This window comes from Aquarana catesbeiana, linkage group LG03, assembly GCF_042186555.1.
Source record: "Aquarana catesbeiana isolate 2022-GZ linkage group LG03, ASM4218655v1, whole genome shotgun sequence".
NCBI classification, from domain to species: domain Eukaryota; kingdom Metazoa; phylum Chordata; class Amphibia; order Anura; family Ranidae; genus Aquarana; species Aquarana catesbeiana.
In genome coordinates, this window is record NC_133326.1 from 682,037,693 (window position 1) to 682,044,445 (window position 6,753).

Below are 6,753 nucleotides of genomic sequence, written 5' to 3' on the forward strand. Positions count from 1 at the left end.
CATAGCCAATACTCTTGGTCTTTATGCTCTTACTTTTTAATCAAAATGTGACCTTCTGATATTCTTGGAAATAAAGCCCTGTTTTTCAAAATATATAGAAGATTACAAGATAGGGTCGGCTGGATGTAAACGCCTAGAAGGAATAGTCCATGATCAGAGGCATAACTTTTGTTTCACATTGAATAATATGAAATAATATGCAAATATTCCCCCTCCACAAAATCCATCCTTCCTGCACAAGTTCTCCCCTCCCCCTCCAAAATTCCCCCTTCCAACACAAATCCTCTCCCCCAGGTATAAAACTTTGTTACAACCCAGAGTCATTTGCCGCCTTCCATTCTTGACCTTACAGACCTTAGATGCAGTGTGGCCAACGGCTGAGGTATGTTCTTATTCCCAGGCTCCCCCTTGTCTTGTGTCATGTGACACATCAAAGCCATTCAGGAACCTAGGGTCAGTGTCCTTCGGCTCTGAAAGCAGCACAGTGATTAAAATTAAATTAGTAAAATAATAAACATGTTATACTTACCTGCTTTGTGCTACGATTTTGCACAGAGCAGCCCTGATCTCCCTCTTCTCGGGTCCTCCGCCGATGCTCCTGGCTCCTCCTGGCTCCTCCCCCCTGCCCAGCACCTCCATAGGAGGCAGCTTCTTATGGGGGCACTTATGCCTGCTTGATCTATTCAGACACACAGCCCAGTTAGTCCCCCCCCCCCCCACTCTCTGCTCACAGGTTGTGACTGACAGCAACAGGAGCGAATGGCTCCCACTGCTCTCAGCTAAGTCTGTGAGAGCCAGGGAAGGGGGAGGAACCTCTAGGGGAATCCAGAATGGAGAAAGATTGGGGGGTCCCAGTAGATATCAGGCTCAACAATGCCATGCAATGCCCAGCTGCTGCAAGCAAAGCCAGCGGAATATTAACATGCATTAAAAAGGGGATTCACTCCAGAGATGAAAGGATAATTCTACCACTCTACAAGACTCTGGTCTTGCCGCATCTGGAGTATGCTGTCCAGGTCTGGGCACCAGTCCTCAGGAAGGATGGGCTGGAACTGGAAAGAGTTCAGAGAAGGGCAACAAAGCTAAGCTAAGGGACTGGAGGACCTCAGCTACGGGGAAAGACTAAAAGCATTGAACTTATTCTCTCTGGAGAGGAGATGCTTGAGAGGGGATATAATAGTGATATACAAATACCTTACTGGTGACCCTAACATAGGGAGAAAATTCCTCAGTGAAAGGGAATTTAAAAAGACACATGGCCATTCACTGAAATTGGAAGAGAAGCGGTTTAACTGTAATCAGCGTAGAGGGTTCTTTACTGTCAGAGCAGTAAGGATGTGGAATTCTCTTCTACAAGTAGTGGTATCAGCAGGGAGCGTTGATAGTTTCAAAAAACTATTAGATGGGCATCTTAATGATCACAACATGCAGGGATACTGTATAAGACTTACTATTGAAATAAACACATACACACACACACACCCACACAGGTTGAACTGGATGGACTGGTGTCTTTATTCAACCTTACCGACTATGTGACTACGTAACTATGTAAAAAAAGGGGAGAGGAGCTGCTGCAGATGTGCACAATACTGGACTAGGATAGGGCTCAGGTGAGTATTTAGGGAGGGCTGGGGGGGCTACTACTATTTTTTACCTTAAAATGGTTGTTAACCCCATTCATGAAGATTAATCTAAGCACATATATCTGTAGTGTTTACTTATCTCTCTCCAAAGCTCTAGGTGTCATTTCTCTCTGGTGCTCCGTTCCTCTGTTATCAGCAAGAGTCACTTCTGGCAAGTTCTCTGACACATGAGATAACAGCATCTAAAAAATTTGTGTCGGGTAGGGTTCTTAGAGGGATATGGGCAGAGAGCTGGTTAATTCACAGCTCTGCAAGTTTCTTCATTCCTCTGCCTATGTGAAGAGAGGTGTGTGTGCCTTTCCTCCAATCAGCTCTCACACAATGTATGACCAGATTCTCCTCCCACTGCTGAAAGAGGAAGAAAGATTTTTAACACGGTCACGATCTGCACTTTCAAAAGAATGTAGAAAGCTGAAGACAGCAGATATACAAGTAAAACTTATGTAGGAGGATTTGTTTCATCTCTGTGTATCATCTGGGGCTGTTCACTTCACTGGTTATATGTGAGGGTTTACATCCACTTTACTGCAGAGGATCCATTAAGGTAAAAAAAAAAAAAAACTTTTACCTTTACAACCACTTTAAACCAAAAAGCAAACGTTTACTATATTGCAGCTTACCAATTCTTAGAAGTGATGACTGCTTTAGTTTTTTTTTTTTTTTGGCTTTTTTTTTTCTTTTCTTTTTATCTGGTGATCCAATCAGTAAGTCAGGACAACCTCTCCTGCATTTGTATCAGTTATGCCGCGTAGACACATGAGTGGACTTTTCGACCGGACTGGTCCGACGGACTATCCAACGGACTTTCGGCGGACTTCCAACGGACTTTCCCAACTAATGGACTTGCCTACACACGATCACACCAAAGTCCGACAGATTCGTACGTGATGACGTACGGCCGGACTAAAATAAGGAAGTTGATAGCCAGTAGCCAATAGCTGCCCTAGCATCGGTTTTCGCCTGTCGGACTAGCATACAGACAAGCGGACTTTTCGATAGGAACTGGGTCCGGCGGAGTTCCGACGTAAAGATTTGAAACATGTTCCAAATCTAAAGTCCGTCAGATTTTCGACCGAAAAAGTCAGCTGCAGGTCCGATGAAGCCCACACACGGTTGAATTGTCTGCAGGACTCGGTCCGTTGGACCAGTCCGGTCAAAAAATCCGCTCGTGTGTACGCGGCATTAGAATGTTGAGAGGCCATTTACTACTGATAGGAGTGCTTATAATGATCAGCTTTTCTTTATATGTAAAACCTTTATCCCAAACGAAGATACAAACCAGTTACTGTAACTGCAGTGAGCTGGAGTTTGGATTCAATTTGTTAGTGTGTCTAGTCCATCTAACACTCCCCTCCCCCAGACTGACAATGCCGCTGTCAAAAGGTGCCCCCTGTGCTCCTTTATTTTAAGTAGGGACACTCTAATACTGGAGGTGTGTTACTGGCATGATCACCAGGTGAAAAGAGATGGAAAAAGCTTAAAAAAAAAACAAATGCAGCCACCACATCTAATGATTAGTCTTGAGTTTAATACAGCTTGGAGTCTATTGCTGTGACATGCAGCAGATAGGTAAAGATACTGGCTGCTTCAGTGGTGAGCAATCCCAGGTTCGGGGACCTAGTGCACCCTGGGTATGGGGTATGTGCCCTGGGTGCCCAGTACTATTGATGCTAGACATGTGCACTGCCCAAAAATTTGTGGGTTTTTTTTTTTGTTTTCGTTTTATTAATTTTAGTTTTATTAACTTTTTGTTCTTATTTTCGGATTTTCGTTCTTTGGAATTTTGGGATTTTCATTCTTTTTTTCGGATTTTCGTTCTTTCTGATTTTTGAATTTTTGGATTATCTTTCTTTCGAATTGTGAGATTTTCGAACTTTTGTTCTTTAGAATTGTCGGATTTTCGAATTTCAGATTTTCATTCTTTCAAATTTTTTGTTCTTTTAGAAAAATTTTTTCAATAAAATTGCACAATCCATTTTGGGGTGGGGTTGTTTTTCAGGGGTCGGGCTTGGCCCCTTAGTTCCAGTGAAGGGGACTCTTAAGGCATCACAAATGCGCATCTGGAAGAATGGTCAAACATTCCCATGGACGACCTTCCCAGAAGAGTTGAAGCTGTCATAGCTGTAGAGGTTGGGCCAACTAAATATTGAACCCTACAGATGAAGACTGGGATGCCATTAAAGTTCATTTGAGTATAACGGCAGACATCCCAATACTTTTGACAATATAGTATATATTATACATTCACATCAACCCCCCAAGGAGCCCAACTCAAATTTATACATAGCCTAGTAACCACCAGCATAGTCGCAGTTTGGACATGAACCGACAACCCTAGTTCTGCTAGGCGGAAGTGCTAATCCAGGGGTGGGCAATTAAGTTTCCCAAGGGGCTGAACTTAAAGTGATTGTAAACGATCACCTCGCAAAACAACTCATTCAGTTTAAAATAGAAATGAAAGGCAAAACATTTTTGTATAGCTATTAAAAAAAACATTATAAATACCTTTTTTCCCTTTTTATAACTGATCACATTCCCTCTGTTCTCAGCTGCATACGAACTGGGAGTAGGAGAAGCAGCAGCACACTGAGCTTCCCAATGAAAGGCTGTGCAGGGGGGGGCGTGTCAGGACAAGTCTGATCATTGGACGAGCGCACACTGCATAGCTAGAGAACTGGCCATGGTGTGCTCTCCTTCTTAGTGTGGTCATTTTTTTGTAGGAAAGCAGAGGGACTGGTAGGAACACCGGGGAATTCACATAAAGGATGCAATACAAAGAGAAAAACAGGATACTGTCTCATACAAGTACATGGTACAGCAGGCACATATCAGGAATATGAAATGTTGGGGAAACAAAAACTTTATTCAGCTTAATATTAATTTTGGACCAGGGAAGGTCCGTAAGTACATAAGCCTATAGAAAACAAACAGCTGGCTCTCATGAAATAGGTTTCTTTCAGACGGATAATTAGAGGGTGATAAAGAAAATGGCTCAGCTTGTCAAACTTTCCCATTGAGTTCAATAGCTAGATAAGGTACACTTCCAATATTGTGGCCTGGTATGGTTCAGGATGGGCGCACATGATCACTGCTATAGTGTAATCAAAGCAGTTGGGGATCCTGTGTGACATCATTGACCAAATATGGTCACCCAGTATGCCCGACTACTTTGTTTACTGACAGAAGCATGCTGAGGATCTGTCATTCAGCGGAGGTAATGCACATGGTGCAGGGGGTGTGGACTCACTGGGGCTGCACCGGTCTCCTGACATTTATACACTATATTGCAAAAAGTATTGGGACGCCTGTCTTTACACACACATGAACTTTAATGGCGTCCCGGTCTTAGTCCGTAGGGTTCAATATTGAGTTGGCCCACCCTTTGCAGCTATAACATCTTCAACTCTTCTGGGAAGGCTGTCCACAAGGTTTAGGAGTGTGTCTATGGGAATGTTTGACCATTCTTCCAGAAGTGCATTTGTGAGGTCAGGCACTAATGTTGGACAAGAAGGCCTGGCTCACAGTCTCCGCTCTAATTCATTCTAAAGGTGTTCTATCAGGTTGAGGACAGGACTTTGTGTAGGCCAGTCAAGTTCCTCCACCCCAAAACTCGCTCATCCATGTCTTTATGGACCTGTGCACTGGTGCACAGTCATGTTGGAACAGGAAGGGGCCATCCCCAAACTGTTCCCACAAAGTTGGGAGCATGAAATTGTCCAAAATGTCTTGGTATGCTGACACCTTATGAGTTCCCTTCACTGGAACTAAGGGGCCAAGCCCAACCCCTGAAAAACAACCCCACACCATAATCCCCCCTCCACCAAATGATTTGGACTAGTGCAGAAAGCAAGGTCCATAAAGACATGGATGAGCGAGTTCGGGTTGGAGGAACTCCTAAACCTTGTGGGCGGCCTTTTCAGAAGAGTTGAAGCTGTTATAGCTGCAAAGGGTGGGCCAACTCAATATTGATCCCTAAGGACTAAGACTGGGATGCCATTAAATTTCATGTGCGTGTAAAGGCAGGTGTCCCAATACTTTTGGCAACATAGTGTATATTTGTGTTGCCATGCAACACAAGAAAAAGTCGGCCCCGGCACCCTCAGTAAGTCAACTTCTGCTACTTCAGTGGCAATGGGAGACCAGACTGATGTGCTCTCCACTCCCCTGCTCTGCCCCTCCTCCCTATGCCAAATGGAGGGGAAAAAAAGGCCACAAAGACTCCTGGGATGTATGACATCATTATGGCCTAGGCCAGAAACCAGGAAGCAACTGAAGAAAAAAAAAAAGTTTAAAGCAAATATAACATCCCTTCCTACATTTTTACTATGGCTAGCAGCATAGAGATTAAAAAAATAGTTCATGTTGATTTGAGAGAGTTTAGTTGCGCTTTAAAAAGAATATAAAATAACAATATCCAGTTATAGTTTCCTTTAACCACTTCAATACCGGGCATTTTCACCCCCTTCCTGCCCAGGCCAATTTTCAGTTTTCAGCGCTGTCACACTTTGAATGACAATTGCGCGGTCATGCAACGCTGTACCCAAATGAGTTTTTATCATATTTTTTTCCCCACAAATAGAACTTTCTTTTGGTGGTATTTGATCGCCTCTGTGGTTTTTATTTCTTGCGCTATAAACAAAAGAACAGTGGCAAGTTTGAAAAAAACACAATATTTTTTACTTTTTACTATAATAAATATCCCATTTTTAAGAAAAAAACAACAAAATTTTTCATCAGTTTAGGCCGATATGTATTCTTCTACATATTTTTGGTAAAAAAAATCACAATAAGCGTATATTGATTGGTTTGCGCAAAAGTTATAGCGTCTTTTTTTTTTCTTACTGGTAATGGTGGCGATCTGCGATTTTTATCGTGACTGCGACATTACGGCGGACATATCGGACACTTTTGACACTATTTTGGGACCATTCACATTTATACAGTGATCAGTGCTATAAAAATTCACTGATTACTATACAAATGTCACTGGCAGGGAAGGGGCTAACACCATAGGTGTGCGCAGCCTATTGTATTAGGGTGTGCACGTCAAAGCTCCAACACATATGCATTTGTCACATATTAACTGGCCTTTCGTCATCCTAAAACA